General features: G+C 43.3%; 1 long non-coding RNA gene across 1 annotated transcript in view; it reads left to right on the forward strand.

Moving 5' to 3' along the window:
* The first annotated feature begins 229 nt into the window (after positions 1 to 229).
* The window catches only part of LOC144935332 (uncharacterized), a 39077-nt gene continuing 14208 nt past the window's right edge, over positions 230 to 25098 (forward strand). The window contains exons 1-2 of the long non-coding RNA XR_013637297.1: positions 230 to 332; positions 1921 to 1973. This is a non-coding gene — a long non-coding RNA (uncharacterized LOC144935332). The remainder of the gene's footprint in view (positions 333 to 1920; positions 1974 to 25098) is intronic.

The following is a 25098-nucleotide window of genomic DNA, read 5'->3' on the forward strand; positions in this document are numbered from 1 at the left end:
TTTAGCGAGGTCAGTGGGCTCATCACGGCCGGTGGTGTCGTTGTGCGCGAGTCACCGTGCAACGAATCGCGATGCAACAAACCGATGGGGGGAGAGAGGGGGTTTTTGTAAAGGGGGCTTGCTCGCAAGTCACCGTCCGAATGTGCAACGTCTGCTCCTCATGACGGACGCCTTCCATGTATATATTGTGTGTGCGTGCGCTGAGCGAGGCGTCGACAATGGCGCTCTCTGAAAGGCAACGACGCCGTGCCCCGCAATTACCGCTGGACACCTGTGCCACTCGTCGCGGGGGCCGGAGAAAAAAGGGGCCCGTCCCAGAGCCTTGAGTGCAGGTGCCAGAGCAACATTGTTGAGTGCGGAGATGCTTTTTATATATTTTTTTTTCAAAGGGGGTGTTACCCCCGCCACCCGCCTTAACAGGCCTCCTCCACCCCCCCCCCCGCCCCCCCATTTCGATTGCAAAATTCTGGCAGGTACTGTGTATGCCCATCAGGGGATTGACTTGCTTGTTCAAAGTCAGAGCCCCCGATGGGCATGTTGGCTTTTGAGAGAATAGAGGAGGAGGGTTTAGGGATGAAAGGTGGCGGTGCGGTCGTGTTCCCAAAAAAAGTGTTCCCGAAAAAAGTGAAATTCTTGATCCACCCACGGTGCCGTTGGTTTTGAAATCGGTTTGAGAAATCTGGGGATCTTAAGGCATCTTACTTTTCACGGGAATAGCCCGAGGCTCAGAAGGTCGAAGCAAGGTAATGCAATGGAACATTCAGGGAAAGAAAATCCTTAAAATAAATAGAACGTGAGATTATACTTTTACAATACAAGCAAGTTTAAAGTTTCCGTGGAGGAGGAGGATTTTAAACTCATTCCTTGCAGCCGTCAGTGAGGCTTGTGGTAGATTTGAATATTTTTGGAGGTAGCAATAACCATATTAATTTGACTGGGAGAAGTAGTCGCACATTGGTTAGTGCACTGCACTATGCACCTCATTGACCTGAGTTCGATTTGTGGCCACGCCTAACATCAGTGGCTCCTGCCTTCACCAATCCACACTGACCAGTGCGTAGTATGTTGTTCAAGCAACCGCCACAAATAACACGACATGGGGAGGCCTTCATCCAGCAGTGGATCGATAGAGATCTGTAAATTAGTGCTGTATTATGATTCTCTTTAAATTAATTGGACTGGGAATTTAAATATATATATTCTCGACAAAAACCCTTAGTTTTTTTGTTAATGAAATTAATTGACTTAGAAATATTTGAAGCAACTTGAAATGTCTCTATTTAAGATATGTGAATAGTTTTTTTTGTAAATATTTTAAACTGAAAATAAACATCTATTCCAGTGTTCATGTCACCACATTTTTTATCATAACAGCTATGCAGTCTAGCTAATGTTAGACTTTGATTATCTTTGTGCAAACAGTTCTTGACATATCCACTCTGAAGATCAATTCAATTTTTCTCTCCGATAATGTTGGCTGAATTTGTGAAACCAAAAGAATCAACAGGGGAGAAAACAGTAAGGGCATTACAAAGGGTACATCAAGTCATTTTTGACAAAGTTTGGGAGATAGGGTGACTGTAATCATGATAAATGATTATTGATTATCAAAGTATTTCAAAAATACATTTTGACTGCCCTCATTCTTCACAATTGATCAGGGTCAGAATTTGAAGTATGTGGTGATGACGTGAATTGTATTTTTACACTAGTATTTATATTCTTGAACTTGAACCTTACTGGAATTATTTATTGCATATTTGTATAAACAGTTTATTAAAAAAAAGTTGCTAAATCACTCACATTTAATATGAAACTTCAACTGTCACATTTTACCTTTGCATTTTTAAAACAGTGCTTTCCTACCTCGAAAAAAAAACCCTGTTCACTACTTATTTGCTATTTCGTGTTCCCCTTCAGTTAACGACATTGGATCGAAGTCGGCTGCCATGCAAATGACCACCACCGTCAAGGTTAATGTGGCACGTAAACAACACGCGACTAACACCGAAGATAATTGAAGGAAATGCTGAATTAAATGCAGTCATTTATGGGGGTGGGGGGGGAGGGCGGGCTACTTTCGTAAAAGATATCTCGTTAACGACGACTTAAAATGCATGCAATTAGGATTGGGGAAGTTATTGAAATGACCCGATGGGTCAAAGGTAGCATGCAGATTGACAAGTCCATCTCATGGTGACCTGCACAACAAAACACATTTCTAATCCCTTTAATTTATTCACATTTAATTGATACAGGTGCATAACTTAACAAGCAAACAACCAGCTGCCTTAATGCTGCCTGTGCTAGTTCGGATCATGTAACTTTAAGGGCAATTGCATGATAAATGAAACCATCTGGTGAGCAAAAAAAAATGTCTCTGCCATAATCCCGCAGCATGCATCAATTGTATTGTGGATTAAGCGCCAATGTCTATCATAGTCAGCAATATACGGTGTAAATATTACTGCGTGTATTTTGGTTATTGGGAATTTATTTTCATGTAATTATATAGCGACTGCCATTTATGCATGCATTTCATCATAATGTTGAAGCTTAAAATTAATTAAACATGTCTTTAAACGTATTTCAGAAAACATTGTATTTGCGGTGTATTTACGTATGCATATTATGTCTATTTACCCATACAGATATTTCTAGATTTGAAGCTTTCGTGACTGCAATGATTCATATTCTTAGGTTTTTTCGGTAAATTCACATAGGTAAATTTTGTTTAATTTAAATTAATAAAAGTAAAATAAAATAATATAATAGAATCAAAACGTGGTGATTTTTTTATTTTATTTTTATTTTACTTTTATTAATTTTAATTTTAATTGTTTTACCTACGTGACTTTACCATACAGATATGCCGATTATTTGCCCAAGAAAGCCTCAACCCAGACTTAAGACCCCGTTTCAGCAGGGGCATGCTTGACATTGGGATGCCTGATCAATTCCAGTGACGAGTAGTTCTTTCGGTAAAGTCACGTAGGTAAAAAATGAAATTCAAATTAATAAAAAAATAAAAACAATAAAATCACGACGTTTCGGAGGGAACACAAGCTTCCGTCTTCAGGTGAGACCGTCACAGCAAAATATCTGTATCAAGTGACGGTCTCACATGAAGACGGAAGCTTGTGTTGCCTCCAAAACGTCGTGATTTTTTTTTATTAATTTGAATTTCATTTTTTACCTACGTGACTTTACCGAAAGAACTAAGAGTATGAATCATTGCAGTCACGAAAGCTTCAAATCTAGAATCCAGTGACGAGTGTTTTGTCACGTGGGAGGAAACTACAGCACAATTAAGGAACGCTCCCAAATATACGGGGGCGGGGGCGGGGGGGGTGTAACACCCAGCACTGCCATCTCCTGGCCACCTCACAGCGCCACACCTACCGCGCCTGTCAATCCCTGGTGAACATTCAGCACGAGTGCTAACCAAGCTCAGCCTTGCTCAGGTCTTTGGAACAGATTATTTTGGTGCTTTTTTTGTTGATGCTTTCCCAGAATTGGTCCCAAATTGCAATATACAAGCAATATTAATGCATGATAGATACATTATAATTACGTCTAATGATAACGTGGTAGGTATCAAATGAATGCAAAAATATACCCATGATGGATACATTTTATTTAGAAATGATTAGTCAAATTACAATATTTTTGTAAACTGGCCAGTACACTATTCAGCCATCATGGCTGTCATCCATCATGTCATGTTATCACTCAATCATACCAGCAAAAGACAGTTCCACCCTTTAGCCTGTTACCAGGCAAGTGCTGTTAACGAGCACCTATTAAGGCCCGCACGGCACACGAAGAGGCAGGTGGGCAGGCCTACACTCGGCTGCCTTTTTCTCCACAATGCTCATTTTTACACACACACACCGCACCGCACCAGCTACTACTCATTTCAAGCAGAGTCAATGTTGGGGAAGCCTAAGTACCCGTTCAGATAGTCTGTGAGCTGGAATCGAACTCGGTTCGGCAGGTTCATAGCAGAGCGTACTCACCCCGCTGCACTGCCTCTCGTCTCAACACCAAAGCCAGCACAGTCAATGACGACACCGTCAGCTTATTCAGAGCTTTAGAGGGGTAGCATGCGGCTGAGCATGAATGCGCGAAAGTGCCCTCGCGTGGGGTAAATGCCTCGCGTGTGCGTACAACGTTGCCTAAGAAAAACGAGGAACCTTGTGATACATTATTTGCGTTTGGTGAAAGTATTAATAACTATTAATTTTACCAAGAAATATATATTTTTAAGCAATTACTGCACTTATCCCGTCGCTGTAACTTGAGGCTATTGCGGGAGCACCATGGCAGTTGACAGAGGAAGTAAAGTGCTGTGTTCGTGACGATGCGACAGTTTGAACGCGCTGAAACCATGAACGTTGGCATTCATCATGTGTTCTTGCCAGATTATATCTAGAGAAGATGAATGGCTGTTTACCTCAATGGGCAAATTAAAAGAGGAATAACACCGTACTCTGATGTCACTTAAAATTAATTTAAATATCCAAAGGTTACAGCCACGGGCTTTTCATTTGCTCCCTTTTCCTTTAAATTAGGTTTAATAATGGACTATTTGTCAAGCATTGCTTTGACTCATCATAAACATACCACACAGCTGGAAGTGACACATTTGCGCCATGTATAAAAATGGAACTGATCAACTATAGCATGACTCAGATGTGGATTTCAAATCTTTTGTAAACATGTACAATGCGTATTCCTTGGGTCTTTCGGTAAAGTCACGTAGATAGGTTCAAATTAATAAAAATCACAACACAAGCGATCGTCATCAGGAAGAAAAAAAGAGGGGGAAAGCTGCTGAGGCAGACTGTTTTAAAGGTTTAAAATGGGTGTAGCCCAAGGGTCATAAACGAAGTGGGCGGGGCTAGTGATGTTAATGTGAGAAATTGGCATGTTAATGTGAGATTGGAGAGCGGCCTCCATGACGAGGGCGTGGAGGTAGCGATGTTGGTGTGAATATATTTTTTAAACATGTTAATGTAAAATCGGAGAGCCGAAGCCACGGAGAAAATAAAAACTGGTCTTACCAGTGCATGGCTGCAAGGTCTCAGACAGAAGCCGGCCAGTTTGCAGGTGGGTGAGCCAATGGTGGAGACGATGGGATGAAGGGGTGTACCTTCTTTATGGATATTTGGTAAGCCATACAATCTGGGAAGTCTAGCAGCAGAGGGTTTTAAGGAAAACCGTTTGGTTTGTTCAATTAATGAAGCCGAATAAGTGATGATGCTGTTGGTTTTTGTAACGAGGCTGTTGGTGGGATTTCTTTAAATGTTTGTGTTGCTACCATCATTGAGAAGGTCCTGAATTTTGTTATTTTATGTGGTTTTGTCCATGATGACTGTTGCATTGCCCTTGTCAGCTGAGAGGATGACGATGTCATCCCTTTTTTTATTGAGATTGCTCAAAACGTTTACCCTTACTGATGTTGCTGATTGGTGTGTTGGCGTTGTTGAGGATTGCAGCGATTTCCGATTTTTCTTCGTCTGCAGCGATGTGTCCCAAACCCTTAAGGGCGACATCGACATGGGCAATGATATCTTCCACTGGGATGTGTTTAGGGGTGACTGCAAAGTTCAACCCTTTAGCCAAAACCGATTTTAGGCCATCGGACATTGGACTATTACTCAGATTAATAACAATCTTGTCAACATCTAACTTTGTAATGTGTTGAAATTTATTTTTCCACACCAACATAGCCACGTCCGCGGCTCTGCGATCTTCCATTAACATGCTAATCTCTCAAATTAACATAGCCACCTCCGCGCCCTCATCATGGAGGCCGCTCTCCGATCTTACATTAACATGCTAATTTCTCACATTAACATCACTAGCCCTACCCACTTCGTTTATGACCTTTGGGCTACACCCATTTTAAGCCTTTAAAACAGTCTGCCTCAGCAGCTTTCACCCTCTTTTTTTTCCTGATGGGGATCACTTGTGTTGTGATCGAAACGTCGTAGTTTTTTGTTCATTTTAATTGTAATTATTTGAACCTATCTACGTGACATTAACGAATGACCCAAAGAATATGAATTCCTGCAGTCACGAAAGCTTTAAGTCAAGATGTATAATGCACCTTATCATTCCTACATATATGTTTCGAAGGTTAAAAATGCAGATGTGCGTGTGCTATAAGCCCACAACAGAGAATTTAAATTGTACACCCCAGTGGGAGGGCATACTCTGTGCCTGGACAGAAGCTGCTTAAAGTACGCTTTATATATATTCTTTTCTTTTCTGTTGCTGCATGGCAACAAACACTTTTGTAAATTGTGCAGCAAGCTTGGAGGCGAAATCACACATTCATGTCCCACAACATGTGGTCCTCGTGGTTGTGTTGTGCACTGCAATCTATGAAAAGCAACTCGTACGAAATCATTGTGTTCTTTAATAGACACCAGCTACTTCGAAGCTGCACTTAGGAAGGGCAGCCTGTACGTGTCGGATTTTTTTTAAAAATAAATCACAGCCAGTGCCAACAGACGTGCCCTCGTGACTTTATTTTCTGATCTATCGAACGAGCATGAAATATCCGATTTCATGACGTGCACGCCTTTTACGTAAAACGCACGCTTTTGAGTGGCGAGAGGCTTCAATGCGACTCCGCGCATGTATTCGGGTGACAGCTTCCCACCCCCTTCCTCCCACCACCACCACCACCGACCAGGCCATCTGACCGCGTGCTCAACATCCAAGAACCTGCGGTGATGTGGTGACCTTTCGGCGTGACCACTGAACCACGAGTTGCCTCTGCGGCTTGTCACGTGCCAGACAAGCAGCCATGCACGCGGACTCGCAAACACAGCGGGGTGAAAGGGGGGGGGGAGCGGGAATTATAGCCACGCCAGCGTAGGACATCAGCTCAATTCCACTCTCTTCATCCACCCGCGTCTTTAACTGACTTCATGTGAAATTAATGGCCAGATAGGCCCATTACAGATTTTGTTTTTGTGTGATTTAAATCGATGGATAAATACACAAATGATACTTCACAGCCCTCTATCAATCCGCTTCTGCTGTGAAGGCCACCCCGGGCATGCCACCGTTGTCCCGTCATGATGGGTTGTCCGACCATACTTCGCCAATGCTGGTCAGTGTGGGTTTGGTGTCTTTGTATTCTTTGCGAGAAACGAAGAAAGAAAAACAGCTTCGTAAAAATGTGCACGCGAGTGATCTATTCCACGTTAACAAAATGGCGTCCTGCCTCTCGAACTCTGGCCTTAACTTTTGGTGCTCAAAACGAATATTTGCATTTTACGCAATCCCAAACAAAAGCATTACTTTCACGAAATATGCATGTTATAGCCAATTCGTTTTTAGTTAATTAATATAAACAAAAAGTGTTGCTGCTAAATAGCTTCATATATAGTACTTGAAATATATTTGGGCAGACACAGTAAAACAAATTATTTGGCTGGTTCATCAGAACTTCATGGATTCATTAAGACCACGTGCTATTAGAATTATAAAGCAAAGCAGACACTAATCTTAATCTGAGCACAGCAAACAGAACATAATTCAGTTGTTCGCATATTTCCAAAGCTCTTGGTTAATATCCTAAGCAGGGTTTTACCTCAAACAGAGAGAACACATTCATGATGGCATGTCACCGCTCCGGAAATAGTGCTTCTCTATGCTAATTATACACAATCTCAGGAATGTTTAACAAGTTATTTCTCATAAAGCAAAGCAGGGCTTTCTTTCAAACAAAACTTTGTGCAGATTATTGGAGCCACCCTCTGTGATACAGATAACATTTCATTTATCGCATTGTAAGCACCTTAAAATGGATTAGGGCATTAGAACCTAAGTTTGAAGAAACGATGTGTTTCATATCGTATATCGAAGTTTGCTCACAAACGTAAAACAGTTAAAAGTCGGTGGCGCTATTGACTTATCTTTGGAGCATATGGTTGTTTTGTTTGTGTGGATATCTAATGGGGAGGATGTATTGTCAAATTGTGACGCTTACAAATGCGCATAAACCGTCGGGTGAGCTGAAAACCTGCGTGATACGGTTCAGGATTTGGGCATATCCCTCCGCCGCATTCACAAACTCGCCAATCGCCGCGTGGCAGATTGGGCACGACATAAAACACTCGGCGTGGCATCTCGGCTTCTCCTAAAGGATTCCCTCACAAAGCCCTGTCATTCAACATTCTGTCAACACATGTGAAGGGTATAACAGAACCAGGGTGACTTTGCCTCGCAATATGCAATACCCTTGCTTCTCAATAAACTATATAAGGATAAAAATGCGAACGCGTGTTCGCATGTTTGTCCGAATGCGCTAAGTAATAATAAACAAACACACGCATGTTGATTCATATTAATAATGAGAATGGAAAAGAATAATGGCATTGTGGCGGCATGTAGGTGCATTACAGAGTGCTCTATGGGAGCAACAAACAAAAAAGTCGGCACTTGCAGCCTTCGAGTCGCTGCATGAGTTAGCGATGATTTTGTGTTCGTGGCAGAAGTGATGGCACCACTGGTTGACGCCTTCCCGGGAGCGACATCTGACATCCTTGCCAAGGCGGGGAAGGAGGAGGGGACCGGGAAGGAGGGTGGTTGTGCTGCCTGTGTCACAGATTGTTTGGTTACGAAAGCAACAGGGTGTGACACCCTCTGTAGGGGGGGCGGGGGGATCGTCATATGATCTCCTTGATATGCAGCATGCCCAATTAGTGTTTGAAAATTAAAACAGTATCTTCTTGGTTTTTTCGGTAAAGTCACGTAGAAGGAAAATAATAAAATAATAAAAATTAAACATAATAATAGTATCTGCTTGGTTCTTTTGGTAAAGTCACGTTCTACGTAAAGTCACGTACTTTATCGTAGTACATGACTTTACCGAAAGAACCAAGAATATTAATCCATGCAGTCACGAAAGTTTTAAGTCAAAACAGTATATATGCTTAGATGCCATTAGCAAAAAGAAGCGGGCAGAAGGTTAAATGATTGCTTTATTGTATTTGTTTTTAGTCGTGTTGATATGGCATTCAACAAATGTCATTCAACGAGCCTTTTGCCCGTCCAAAGACGGGTGTATTGCAGTAAATCTGAAACTTGCGAGCGAAAAGCAGACCGCGACGTGATATTCATTGCATTAATGCGTGTGCAGTTTGTAAGGCCGTGGTGACACAGAGCTATTTCATTTTAAGGTTATAATCCCGTGTTCATCATGACGTCCTTTTTACTTTGATGTCTCAACAGCGTTACGGAGATCACGTGACGTGAGGGTTCTGCCTTTGTAGTGAGGGTTGTAAGTTGACGCTGAGGAAGGGGGAGGAGGCGCCTCGCCCCCCCCCCCATGTGGAGTGACGTCAGCCGCTAATTATTATGAAATGGGGGAATGTCAATTTGGAGGATGTCACCTGTTAATGATTATTAATTAGGGGGGCTGTTCGATGTGGAGCTACGTCACCTGTTCATGATTATTAATGAGGGGGGCTGGTCGACGTGGAGTGACGTCACGAGCGTTGCACACAGACATTTTTGGCTCATTATAGTAGGTAATAATAATGGGGGGGGGGGAGTGTCCATTTGGAGGACGTCACCTGCTCATGATTATTAAAGAGGGGGGCTGTTCGATGTGGAGTGACGTCACTTGCGCATGATTACTAGTGTGGGGGGTACTCCATTTTGAGTGACGTCACCTGCTCATGAATATTAATGAGGGGGGCTGGTCGATGCGGAGTGACGTCACGAGCGTTAAGGACAGCCATTCCTGGGTGATTCTCGTATTTTAATGATTGTGTTAAACGCGTGCGTAACTTAATCGAGTTTCTTTTTTTGTGCAGGCAACTAAAATTAAATATACATTTAAATATATGATATGAAACGTAATTTTTTTTAAAGTGATTATAATTATTGCAATTAATCTTAGCACAGCTTGATGTGAGAAACGCTTAAACGTACTTGCCTTGACATCAATCCTAGGTTCATATGCTATGAGAGTATGTAAACTTGACCCTTGTATGTCTGTTTAGCTAATAATTTATCTTTAAACTATTTATTAACTCGTAGTGACATGTATTAACGAATTCAAATTCGCTTCCAGAAATACACCGTTAATATTTTGATTGACACTTTCTTTGAGGCTTCCTCGTTTGATTTTAAGAAGTAAAGTATTGGCCTAAAACGCCGGTATTATTGTAATCTTTTTTTATCCTCAATCGATTTTGTTCACTTTGATATTGGAATGCATTAGAATAATGGTATATATACATAATTGTAGCTTCCTTTTAAATCATGCCAGTAATTGATAGAACCAACAGAGAATATACCGATTTTGAGTTTAATACAATATCTCAAAGGGCGCCTGTTTAAGGTACTTAAAACATAAGCACAGAAGTTTATTCTGTGGCGACTTGTGAATAGCTTAAAATGTGCTTTCAGTACGTTCACCTGCTCTACGCAATAAGTGTTTAAACACATTTTTTGCCGGGACAATTTTAGAGCGCAATTTAACTCTGGTTACTTTGACAAAATAGAAATTGTGTTAATAATAATCATGTATTTCTTTAAATCTATTATGGGAATATAGATTGGCCCATTTTTTATTTTTCTAATTGCAATGCGTCGATAGAATCATGATATTGGTCGGTTGGTTGTGATTGTCAGGTTAGTGTAATGAGGTGAAACTATTTAGTCGTTGGCAACAACAGGGTGTCCTTAATCATATTAAGGTGTATTGTGTCAGTGATAAAGATGGGGTTTTAATTCTATTGTCATTCTAATTGGGCGTTATTTCATGATTTAACCGAGTTCACGTGCGTGACTGTGCCGATGGCGTCATGGAATCTACTTGAGAACCCAGATTCAGGAAGCGCTTTCACATTGGAACTGAGCTCCTGTTAACAACCTGATGATGCAGGATGTAATGTCAAGTAGAACGTGTATAACATTGACAAAATGTTGTTTGTTTTTCAACATTCCAGTTTTTGCTTAAATATATATTTGCATATTTCCCCACGTGACAATTCGATTTTATTGGTTCTGTAGAGCGGGCAGGACTACATTGGCATTATACCAAGATGATTATCTAATGCAAAATAAAACTAACTATGAATCATAATTTTGCTTGTGATAGCCTACGTGTAAAATAACCAACCTCTCTGGGTAGGATACCTTTCTTGAAACGAGAAAATTGGAAAAGCTGCACATCAAAAGAGTGAAACTGCTGTCTTCAGTGACCTTTTTGAAGATATATCGGGTCTCGGAGGTAACAGCTTTGCATTTAAGTTAACACACCACGTCAAATCGCTAAACGGGAATAAAATACGAACTCGTGTTCGCCAATCCCTGCTAAGAGCGAGAACTGCTTTTTGTCTTTAGTCTGTTGTCCTTCCCCTGCTCCTCCGATTAGCCCGGTTGGCTATGTACGGTGCAAAATAAGTTCAATATACATACATGCAACAAAGTAGAAGTGAATTAATCAACATTTACAAAATCACTAATGGATGTACACCTGATAACACACCATTCAAATGGCAGTGCAGTTAGAAGCATGAACAAAAATTAAATGACTAAATTCAAGAAATTGAGAGATAAACAAGAACACACTACCAATGGATAAATTCCTAAAAACGGTAATTAATGTGGCGAAACCAAAATGTACTCCTCATGAATCACATTTGTACGATATTCTTAACCGCGCGGGTTTTCGCATTCCGGGTCATGTCACCTTGTTGGATAGAGCGTTTGCCGTCGATCAAATTGTGCCCGCTTGCCCATGGTTCAGACACTCGCGCGAGGACACACACTCCTCGTTCGAGCAGAAAGCCATGCCTGGCACCAGCGCATTGTGACACTCAACTGCCCCTTTGCTCAGAAATGTGGGCATGACACACAACGGATGCCACCACCAAACCCTCCCCCCTTTCCCAATGGGGGGGGGGGGGGGTTCAACGGACCAGTCAGGGATTTTTTTTTACTTTACTACCATAGATGGGAGCCGTGTGAAGTGGGCTTATGTTTCTCTGCAAAAAGGCTGGCAGCAGGTGGAATGTTGGCTGTAGCGTACAGGAAATGGAATCCAGATGTGGCAAGGTGAAGAGACAGGATGGAGCGGGTGGAAGGGCATGGATGGCGTGGCGTACGAGGAGGAGTTGGGAGGGGAGGCGCGAGGGGAGGCGGGAGGGGAGGGAAGGCCCCACCGGCCACTGACCCCATAGGAACGCAAACCAGCAGCGCGCAAGTGACGAAGCTGGGACTTGTCGAAAATGGCCAAGGTCTAAGGCCAAATTCAACCCATATGGCGGGAAAATGTCAGGATGGAATCCATTCTGAAACCCAGCCAGAATGAATTAACCCTTCAGAGCACCTAAGTGGAACCTGCTTTTGCCGACAGGGTGAAACTTGCACAAAAAAGCCATGCTTGTTTCTGTATTTTTTATATTTATTCGAAGTTATGTATTTGATTTTATGGTAGGGGTTTTTTTTTAATTAAAGAGAAATGTATAATTACAAAAAATGAATTCGGTCTCTTATTTCGTGGTAAATGCAGATCGTGATGTGTATGTGCGCATGTAGTGTATGTATGCAATAGTATTCAAAATTACTGGAAAATAATTAACCTTTCAGTAATAAAAAAATAATGTCACTGCAAATTGCATGAAAACGGCACATCAACATATCACTTTAAGGTGAATATAATTCTTACATATACGTACAAAATACATAGCATGCACAATTGTCCATTTAATTTGAATCTCATGAAAAAATCCACTGGTCTGGTCTTGTGGTCGCTATGCAAGACCGAAAATGTGGAATTAAATATTAAAATAATATTTTAAATAATATGTTTGGAAGGCTATGGTTTTAGGTATTTCATGACCGTACCTAATCTCAGAATGCGTAAGTAAAAAGACAGGTCGTAATGCCATGGTGATATAAGAAGATTTAACAAAGCCAATGTAAGAGTCAGATTTTAATAGATATATAAAATGAACCTCGGCACATTTCCTTAAATTGTCAAGGTTGTGTTTTCCGGGAGCGTCTGTGTGCATTTTAAAAAAAATCGTGAAAGTGTACTGGTTATTGAAAAGCCGCTGTGTTCGAGAATTCCTTCCCACTGTCATCATTTATTCCAATTCACAACACAATCATGAATGCCGTTCGAAATGTCAAAAACTCATAATGACACAGCAGTGTCATTATGAGTCCACCAGTGTCTACGTGGTCCCTGAAGACTCAATGCGGGACATTTATAAACGTGTGCGTACAATGGTTTGACGAGCACATTCAGCAGCAACGAAACAGTATCGGCAATTACACAGAACGTGAGAATAGCTTAAGTGGCAATTTCGGAAAAAAATAAAACATGATCTTGTATGCCAGTTGCAACATTCAAACCTCGGAGGAGCTTTACCATGTGCACAGAACAGTTTCCTTCCAATGCGGTAGGTCCTCTGTACTCTCACTGGGAGAACGGATCAGCTTCTTTCACTCATTATAAGCTCCCGTTGAATACATGCCGCTGCACACTTTTCCCCATCTCTTTTGCCAATAATGGCATTTGTCAGCGTCGTGAAAGCGAGTCATCGCGACGACTCTAACATACTGGAGACACTGTTGAACCAGCATGAGATACATTTATCTCTGCCTTCAGGCCTGCAGCGTTCTCGTGTGGCACGCATTCGTACAGGCTTCCTGATAAAGCTGAGACGCAGCCTCCAAGCGAAGGCGCGCTTGTCTTGTGAAGAGCGCGTGACATTACCCTGCGTCTGAGCATCCTAAACCTTACCGCTGGACTGCTGTCAGACTCCCCTCGGCTACGAACTGTCGGAAATGGCAGCGAGTCTTGTCAGCTGGCGTAGAATTTTATTTAACGTCCTCCCTGCCCTGGCAGTGACCACCTCACGATCCCGCAGGGCTCTGCGTGTGTGACGGGGAGGGGGGGGGCGGTGAATTGGATGGATTTTTATTTTAAATATATATTACTTTTATTATTTTTTTTACGAGAGCCACACCTTCCGGTCAAAAGGTGAGTAGGGATTTTCCTTAATCTGAGCGGATGATGCAGCAGATGAGATCAAAGCTCGGTTTTGATTCTTGGGGATGGATAATATGCTTTGAATCCAAAGGCAGCTGAGCACAAGCGAGGGAGATGTGAATTTGGCCAACCTCCCGGCACCAAACATAAAGTGAAGCGTGCAGGGTCAGGCCACGCTGTCAGCCAAACAGGCTCTGGCCACAGCACGTGAACATTTAAGCCTCCGCCCTTTTGGTGGAACACCAACAAAAATCCGGTGCAATGATATCATGTGCTTGCTCTTTTCCCGAGAACGGGTCAGTTGATGCATCAGAAGGTGGGTACTCGCGGATCCTATTGGGGCTCTCAGGGCTATTGCTAATAACATTCAAACAGCTTCAACAGATATCTTATCAAAGATCACGTCGCCTTCATAATATGAAATGTTAGTGTGGGGGGGGAGGGTGGGTATGGGCGATAGTGAAGTTATTACATCTTTGCAGCGTATTGTAATAGGTCAGAAACAATAAAATTGTTGGGTCAACAATAAATAATAATGCATAATGGTGGAATATGATGCGGTAAATATGGGCAAATAGAGCTTGGAGGCTCTAGAGAGGCAAAATATGTGCTGTTTGTGCCAGGCCTTATATGTGTCCTTTGAATCGAAATTCATCTATTTAACATCACGGATTTCTCAGCACAGCCTATTGCATGCTAGAGAATTAAGTGGATATTGCATAATTTGTGGTATTTCCAGTTCTGGTATATGACTCCATTCTATAAAGCCACAGCAACAGCACAAGTGCTAAAGTTCAAGATATATTTTCACTCAAATTCTACCACAAATTTTTGCAAGCCAAGTCTGCAGCGGCTCTAAAAAAAAAAAAAGGTCACGCACAAACCACTAAGCTGTACAATTTCCATCAAAGAAAGTATTTGGCCTAAGCCGACTATCAGATTATGAACGCGATTGAAATCATACAAAATTCCGCATGGAGTAACGTTCCTCTATCAAACCATAGGAATGTAACTTTACCGAAAATCTGGGCCAGGTTTTCATGGCAGCCAGGCTGTGTTATTGTGTCACTTTACACAAAAACAGGATGATCATTCAAGACGATTTGTGCAGATTCGGGCGCAAAGCAGTACTAGCGCAAACCATTCAGTGGCACCCGATCAGGAGGCTGCAGCGGGGAATACTACAGAGCTACAGCTGAAAAAGATGCCAAACTAGAGAGATACGAATAGAGAGGGCTGCAGATAAAAACATGTAAGTACCGTCATCTAGGTAGGTGTTGATGTATGGCTGTGTTATCTCATGTAATTACTGTGTTAGGGACAACACTGCTATGCAAATATGACTCTATATTCTTTATTTTCTTCAAGGCATCGTTAGTACCCCGTTTGAATACATGTGCAATTGAGTCGTCATTGCGTGATTTAATTTAAAATGTGGCCCCACATTTTATTTGTCTCTATTCCTGTATTTCACAACTCAAATACCACGTTGTGTTTTATTTTGACTGGCATAACCAATGACGTCTTGTAAATATTTTCATAGGTTTGCATGATTTGTATAACAAAGCTGGTTTAATTTTATATTCAAACAATAAAATATAATATTCAGTTGTACGAAGAATACACTTATTGACGCCCAGTAAATATGATATTAAGTAGAGCATTTCTGACTACTTTATCCAGACACATATAGTATATATACCCAGAAGCACATATGAGAACAATTTAACGGTGTACTCTTCAGAATCTAAAAGATATGTCACGCGGCATTTAGCCTTCACTGATTATCAAAGCTATAATAAAATGTAAAGAAAGTCCCACTTCAAACAGGCTCTTCTGAAAGCCCTTTCTACCTGAGCCCCTGATGAAGTGAAATGATGTGAGAGGGTGGATGGGAACAGCATGACTTCAGGAAGCAAGAAAAATAGAGAATAATGGAACAGCTTTGAGCTGTGAAATGAAAGCATCCAAAGTGGCGAAGAAAAAAAATACAGAATGCGTTACGATGAAACATCGCGAACGACCACCTCCAACAGATGCTGCTCTCGCAGCGAGAAGCCAGGTAACGGCTGTGAAAAAGCAAAAAAAAAGTGTGTCCTGTAGATTCAAATTAAAATCTTGCTCAACAAAGCTCTTTGGGAATTTTAGGTGTCATTGTACATATATAATACACTTGATAATTAAAAACAATATTTAAACAATAATAATAATAATAATTTAATCAAGCGAAGAAAAAATTTTAGTTTCGGCTGCTCATTAAAATGTTAAAGTCAGATAATTAAGGAATGTTATACAATTATGAAGTAGTCTTCTGATCATGGAATCTACCATGGGTTCAAAGTCTCCAAGTTTTATTATCAGCCAGTGATTTAAAGACATTTAAAAACTTGAGTGACTTCATCAGACAAAAGAGGAGTACAGGTATTACTGAACACTGCACAGCCAGGCATGGGAAGATTAATTATGAAACTCTCTCGGAATTCAACTCAAAGTTACATTTTCTAAACTTGATACATTGATAATGGTTCAAAGTCAGATGGTTAACGCTAACGCTGACTTTAATTTAGATGTTACACAATCCACAAGTTTTAGTGATAGTAATTGATGTGCGACACTATTTTCCTAAATTAATATTTTCATTTATGCCAGTGTGGTATTTCTCGTGGAAATAAGGTCAACTTCTGACTCTGGTGGATTGGTTAGCGCGCAGTGGAATTGCAATCCTGGAGGTTGCCAGTGCGATTACGTCTCCCGAAGTGGTAGTTGAAACCATGGGCAGGTATTTTTTTTAAACCAACTGCCTCTGTTCGCCCATCAGTCTAAATGGGTACATCAAATTGTGTCGATTGTCAGGTTGTGTGGTGAGGTAAAGTGGGTATTCGCTCCTTTCCCAAAATGTCTTACCAGTACGGAAGAGTAGGCCAAATGCTTTCTGGAGGTACCCTCTACAGGAGCCCCATTGCGTCAATGGTGGGACGAGCGAGCAATTTCACGACTGTACCTTCACCTTTCCGACTCAAATTCACTCCTGACCCAAACACATACGGACTCTATGGAAATAGCGTAAGACAAACGTGCATCCATAAGCCATGGTCTCTGTGATTACAGCAGCAAAGCTATGAGCTCAGCTGAGATCACTGGAAAGTTAATATGACTGTGGCCCACAATCAGAAAACCCATCACATCAAATCCTCGGTTGGGAAGGCAACTCCACCTATCATTTAAATAAGTACCATACCACTTTGTGAGACTGTAGCAGTGGTTGTCATATGCAGAGACTGGCCCTACCATATAAATATGCAATTTCTATCACCCGCTTAGGGCTACCAGCCAAAATATCTTCTGCCCATTGCTCATTTGAACATTGTGTTTAGTGTCAGCATCATCATCAGCCACGATTTTTCAACTGCTGGATGAGGTCGTACCGAAGTTGCCACCATCCCTCACGGTGATCGATGCAACGGCTAGTCTCATGCACACGAGCCGATCTCAACGATCTATCTCCTCGGTTGTCATCCTCCTCGAGCATTTCCCTTTCTTCGGCTGCCGCTGCGCGCTTTATGATGAACATGAAGTCGAGGGAGGCCAATGGTGAGGGCAAGAAGGGGTCATGGAAGCCACTAATGGCCTGTGTGATGCTTGACTATGGAACATTTCACTCACACAATGACGGCCAAGCATTAATTCTCAACTATCTATGTATACATATTAAACAAAGTACGGCTTGAACATTTGAGCCAGACCCCAGGGGGTTCCATTGCAAGCAGGTACAGTCTTGTTGTTGGCCGCGGCAGTACAACAAAAACAAAATTACGCGATTAAAATGATCGCAAGTCGTTTTGGGTATTTAAGGAAAATACGACCACGGAATTGAGCTACTGAACTGGCACATTTCACGTGCAGTGTCTGATAATGTTTCGGGGAGGGGAATTGTGCAGCCCCGCAGTCGCTGGCCTACGCCACTTCCAGCGGAAGGTGCCTCCTCCTGGAGGGAGCTGCCGAGTCACTGCTGGGCAGCCGTCTTGGAGGAGGTGTGAGTGCTCACGCTTTACCCCACCACACGCGCTAGCCTGCTGATGGGTGCCACTTGTGCGAATGGTTGTAAAGAGGCAAGGAGGGATTCAAGAAATGCCACCCCCCTCCCCCCTCCCCCCCTTACTGCCGCCCTGGAAGATTGAACCGCTAACCTCTGGCTTGTGAGTCCGGTGCAGAGGTCGCAAACGGGTTTTGATTCCTTACCCGTACCCGGCCGCACCAGGGTCGCAAATGGGTACCCGTACCCGTACCCGGCCGGGTACGGGTACCCGTTCCCTACCCGTACCCTACCCGAAATGAGTGACAAACGGTTACTCACCAGTGACCCACGGCCTACCCGTACCTGTACCCGGCCGCACCAGGGTCGCAAACGGCTACCCGTACCCGTACCCGGCCGGGTACGGGTAGCCGGGTATCGGGTAGGGTACGGGTATCAGATACCCGGTTGCGACCTCTGGTCCGGTGTGCTGACCGTTGCAATACAGCAGCATCCTATCTTGTTTGTGGTATATCAACAACAACAACAATAATGTAAAGTTCTTTGTCAATCTGCTGCTGGATAAAGATCTCCAGATGCCATGCCAGTCATGGGAGTGTTTTGACCATTAGTTACCCTGCTAGTTTAAATAACATGAACTTGTACCTCGTCAAAGTGGGTTTGGTGAAGGAGGGAGCCCAGGACCGGTTCAGGTATCATTCGCTACGGATTTAAGTTTGTTGCTTGGAATTACACTCAGATGTGCTACTTTCATGGCACGGTTGTGCAAACCGCTGTGCGCTGCATTCATACGTAATTGAATGTAAAGTTGTGTCTTAATATGTTTTTACATATATAAGTGTTTACTATCCCTAGACAGTGTATACATTGCAAAGTGTTGCTCAAGGTAATGTGTTGGCTCAGCCACAGTAAGCGACATTTTGAACAAATACATAAAAGTTGCAGCCTATTCATGTTTGTTGAGTACATACACTGCATCGATCCCACACCCAATAGTATTTTATTTATTTTATTGACAATCAAGACAAGCGGCAATGTTGAGGAAATATTTTATATCTGTTGCTATCAATTAGAGACCTTCAAAAGCTGACCTTTCACAATATGATACAGCGCACACACATATAGCGCATATCCATCAAATATAGTCAATAGAGTACATCTTCAAAATGGTTCATAGCAAGGTTATCTTAAAGGCATTCTCACTATATAGAGCATGTTCCACCCATTGTTACTGTGTCCCAGCATGATTGCCATCGGTGTGCAATTATAATCGTTGGAGGACCATTTCAGTCAGCGTCACTACAGCTCGACCAAAGGACATCAAGGTTACAATTTTGATGGTGCTTTCAATGCGAGATATATTTTTTATTCTTTTCACGAGGGCCTGTGTTTGCGTGCTCGGTACACCAATATTAAACTCGCCGCGTGCGTGTGTACTTGTGGTATCCCAGTCTCTGCGCATCGCCGAGTGAACCTCTCCAGTGTAGCGAGAGGAGAGAGAGAGAGAGCACTCATCTGCCTGTGGTTAATCATGTGAGGCTGACTTAACTGAGCGGCCACGCTGCCTGCGCATTAATTAATAGAGTGTCTGACACGGCATAGGCACTCATTAGAATCCTCGTCGGACTAATGAGGGCCGAGATTGAATTTTCTGTCAGTTCCAATTGGCAGCGAAGGCACAAGCACATTGATACGCGACTGCAATAGGCGCCACTTGATGCAAACAATGGGGCGCTCTTAGGTGGAACAAGTTTGCGGTGAAATTGCGCCATTGTCCGCTAAACTCTCTCCGCAGAGATGATGCCGCACGGGAAATCCGTGCCAATTTAGCGGTCACATCGAAAATGGAGACGGTCCAATTTTATTTTCAGCCGCTTGCCTTAGAGCTACATCGCCGCAAGCGGCCGCCTTAAACATCTCTCGAGGAAACGGACCAAAAATGTTACAATTCTCAATTCTTGTGTCGACACACTTCATAAAAGCTGTAATAAAAACCGGGCATAGCCAGTGATCTTGATACACCTTAGGCATGTAAATGAGCCGTAACTTATCAAATAAACGTTATTTTGGAAACGCTCACATCTGCCAGCAGTACCACCGTGTGCCAGAGCATGGCCCCTGAACAATACGTTACAGAACTACTTCTGAAGTCACTTCAAGGGACCCCTTTTATCGGCACTGGGGGCTCCTCTTTTACATGTCCTTCAAGACGTGTTCATCACGTGTCATTAAAAGCAACATGCCCATTTCTGAGCGACGTTCAAGGTAAGAGGTGGGAAAGCTGCAGCTCTGCAATTTCTGGCTCACACCACTTTTGGAGGAAGGACCTCCACTTGACAGCTCATGGGAGCCCTTCCAGATGGAATTTGGCCTACTCTTCCACGCTGGCCAGACGTTTCTAAGCGAAAACATAGGATGTTTTAAATGTTTTATTACCCAGTAGAGACCACGAACCCACAACGCTTGAACATCGAGTTTACTCAGAGATGGCTTCCCACACTCAAACCCAGGATGTCTGTGGTGCCAGCTCGGCACACTGACGAGGTTATGATTCACTTGAGCTAACAGGTCTCCAGACACACTTTTAAATATCAGTCGTGTAAGCAAATCTCGACGTATGGCATAGTGCCACATCGGCATGAAAACTGCAGAAGCCAACGTGATCATATGTCACGCTTTCTGGTAAGTTACACTTTACGTGTCCACTTTCACATACGCACGAGTTCATACTTTAAAAAAACACATCTTTAGAGTTTTCTCGTGCACAAAAAAAAACAAAAAATGCACGCTTCAATTTTTGGATGCGGGTAAGGCTGCTTTCCAATAACGCCTCGCAAAGGTTGCGTAACGTTTTGAGAATAACCCATCAGGTGCTTAACGAAGCACGCGGTAGATTCGTCGTTGAAATAATTACACGAATAAAAGTGCGAGGCACAACGTGTACACACACACACATATATCTATATCCCAGTGGATGAGAGTCGCGCGGGCACAAATTAAAACAAATGGAAAACGTCCCTTCGATGAGAATGGACACGAACGTAAACACGTGAGCTAATGAGTGTCCAGATGGATCACAGTTTACGCACAAGTGAAACCACCACCACCACCCCCCCTTTAAAGTTGTGCAGGGCCCACGTGTGCATTTGCCACAATTGTAAAGACCACATCAAACACGCTGGAGTTTGGAAATGTTTTGCCAATTGTGCTTGTCAGCACGTCCATGCCAATGACATGTTATCCCTAAGATCGCCGTTGTTTTGCCAAAACATTTTCGGCCAGCGTGTGAAGTGGGTACAATGACAGGATGTGCTGGGTGGAAACACTCTGGCAGACAAAGGGGGATATTGAAGCCATGGCCATTTGCACAGCTGCTGAGTTCCTGCCAGCCGAGAAAACATCCTCCAAGGTCCAGCTCACCGCCGGAGAAGCTGAGCACATGTGGATGATGATGATGCTGCTGATGATGATTGGAGTGTACCGTGCAGATCAGATGGAGGTGACGCACCCAACCCGTGGTGTGTTATGAGTGAATGCACGCAAGTAATGCAACTGTATGCGTGGCAATGCATGTATGTTCTCACTTGAATGATCACGTGTTGAAAAAGAATGAATGGATGATGGTGTGCAAAGGTGAGACTGATATTGCTGCTGCTTCTGCTCATACTGCTGCGAATGACACTGATGATGATTGTTACACTGCACAAGATAATTTCTACCCAACCGTCTCCAGTCAGCTGATGGACATATATACATCGCCTCGTATAGACAGGAGTTGTGTGTGGTTGTGAATGAGCTGTTCTTGTGTACGGTTGTGGCTTGTGAATGAGCGGTTGTTGTGTGTGGTTGTGATTTGTGAATGAGCGGTTGTGTGTGGTTGTGGTTTGTGAATGAGCGGTTGTTGTGTATGGTTTGTGAATGAGCGGTTGTTGTGTGTGGTTTGTGAATGAGCGGTTGTTGTGTGTGGTTGTGATTTGTGAATGAGCGGTTGTGTGTGGTTGTGGTTTGTGAATGAGCGGTTGTTGTGTGTGGTTTGTGAATGAGCGGTTGTTGTGTGTGGTTTGTGAATGAGCGGTTGTTGTGTGTGGTTGCGGTTTGTGAATGAGCGGTTGTTGTGTGTGGTTGCGGTTTGTGAATGAGCGGTTGTTTTGTGTGGTTGTGAATGAACGGTTTTTGTGTCCTTGTGGTGTGCGTGGTTGTGAATGAGCCGCTGTGTTTGCATCTCTTTTCTTCCTTCATCGTGGCTGCTGAACACAGGGCCAGTGGTCCGCAGCGCCAATCGGGCCAGCAACAAGCAGCACTGTCAGATACGTCACAGATAACGGGCTCAACGCACTTATCGAACTGCGCAAGATTATTATATGAGAGCATAAGAATAGAGGGGGTGCCAGGGAATTCCAGAGGGCGGGGGAAGAAGCAGAACGTGGGGGTGTATTTCGATCTGCAGTGTGGTGGTTGACCACTGTGGATGAGACAAAACGGCTTGGCAGACAAGAGTTCTTGACGTGTGTCAAGGGCTCTTCTGTATGTTCAACTTCTTTTGCATCGTACATAGCCAAGCGTGCCAATCGGAGGTTCGGGGGGGGGGACAATCTAAAGACAAAACCAGTTCTAAAGAAATTATTTTCAATCTAGATGATTTCAAGTGCATAGCTCCAGCGGCTTCCCAATATCGGAAGGAAGAGTGTTCCAGACGGCCACAGAAGCACATCTGAGCGGTGACAGTCTTTGTTCGATGGCTGGCCAAAAAACGCCACAGCGAGAATGGCCGGAGTTCGCGTGATGATAGTTTATGCCCCTTGAAGAGATCAGTTGAGGTGTTGTGGTTCCATTGTGGCATAACAACGACAGCCGTGCACTGACTCGCTCATCATGCGCTTACTCACTCACACATCATACACTCGCACAACCACTGACCCATTGACTCATCATACACAGGTTCACTCATCGTGCGCTGGCTCACTCGCACATCATACACTCACTCACACTGCCGCTGACTCGCTCACACATCATACACTGACTCACTCATCATGCGCTGACTAACACATCGTGCGCTGACTCACACATCATACACTCACTCAAGCGACTACTGACTCACTCACACATACACTGACTCACTCACACATCATCCGCTGACTCACACATCATATACTCACTCATACTACCACTGACTCACTCACACATCATACACTGGGATTGCCATGCTATGGCTGCAAGTTTGGTCGTACGTGTTATGTATATCGTTTATTGTTAAATTTGAATCACACTTCCTATGATTACTGTTGTTACAGTGTTTTTATAGCTTTATTTTAGTGATTCGAAAACATATGGTTAATCTCAATTGTCTTATGCTTTTTATTGTTGACTTGCACCACATTGGGATTTTTGCACACAGCGTTTTAATACGTTTTTTTAATATTTGCTGGTTTATTCCAGGATGTTTCTGTTGCGCGTCGTCGCTTTAAGATGTTCTGTGTTCATATTTTGTTTGTTGCGGTTGCACCCGACTTAAGAGCCGCATGGCTCACAGGGCTATACCAAATAAATGAAAACTTGAAACTTGAGCAGCAGCAGCTTCCTAGACGCTCAGTTTCTCAGAAGGCAACCTGCGATCAACCCTTGCAGCTGATTGGCTGGTGCCAGTGATGAGCGATGATGTAATCCCTAGCAACTGCTGCCACGCCCGTAGATTTACTCAAACTAATTTAAACCTTTTAACTCTGACAGCATTCTGGAGCCTACTGCAATCATAGCATGCTGGATTTACGAGCATTTTCTTCACCCGGGGCCATCCCGGTTGCTGGGCTCGGAGCAAATTTCCCGAACCACTGCATCACCGCCATACACAGTACACGGCATTATCCAAATTATGAGTGGCACTTCCCCCCTCCCCCCCCCCCCCTATTTCTAAAGGAAAATAAGTTGGGGGGTACGTCTTATAACTGGTACATAGCACAGAATAATCGTTAGCCTCCTTCCCATATTTGTTTCTCCACGTAAAAAAAAGTATATATATATTTCTTACACATCCCATCGACCGCATGGCCTTCTGGGATTAAATTTTTTACAGCAGCATTGTATAATACAGGGGTCCCCAACCCCCGGGCCGCAGACCGGTACCGGTCCGCGGCCCGGGCCACACAGCAGGAGGTGAGAGCGGTGAGTCCGCGCGCGGTCCGCCCCCATTATTCTATTGACCACTTCCATCCGCGCCTCTTTACCGCACTGCGCGCTCGTCTCAGTCACAGTCTTGGTAAGCCCACAAGCTGCTAACCCCTAGTAGCCACAATGAGTAACAAACAAACGTCGCTGGAGAGCTTCTTTGAAAAGGGGGAAAGACCCAATGATGACCCTCCCCCCCCCCCCCCCGGTCCGTGAAAAAATTGTCTTCCACGAAAAGGTTGTGGACCGCTGGTATAATACACGCAAACTCTGGACCGGTTTCAACATTCAGTCTAAAATAGTGGATTTGTGTACGCGCGTGTGTGATGCCAGATTCGGACAACTATTTTGTCACTGGGCACAATATTGGGTTGCATCTGACTTTTTGGAGGGTCTTATAGCCTCATAAATGTGATAGATAACGGCTGAAATAGTCATGGTTACGAACGAACGCATTGCATTCGACGCATGTGTCTTACTTTTAATATCCCATTTTAAACTACCCTGATCACCTCACGTCTGTGTCTTCTGCACTCCCTGGAATGCATGTGCCCTTTGCGTCACATATTGTTACGTTATTCGGTGCATTATCCACGGATTATACAAACCCGCCGACTCGAAAACAACGTGCGTTACTCGATTATGTAAGCAAGCGCACCACGGATTCAATTGTCCATGTAAACTGTACAGATGTGTGCATGAAACCATGTGGGTGAGATGCTTAAATGCATTTAAAAGCTCTGTGGGTCATGTGGGTCTCCTAATCGCAAAGCCCCATGCTCAAGGGTTGCCAGCACCTTTGGCTTGGAGGTCAGTGTTTTCCACCCAATGCACATAGGCACCGTTACACACAAAAAGACAAAGA

This window comes from Lampetra fluviatilis, chromosome 13, assembly GCF_964198595.1.
Source record: "Lampetra fluviatilis chromosome 13, kcLamFluv1.1, whole genome shotgun sequence".
Classification (NCBI taxonomy): Eukaryota; Metazoa; Chordata; class Hyperoartia; order Petromyzontiformes; family Petromyzontidae; genus Lampetra; species Lampetra fluviatilis.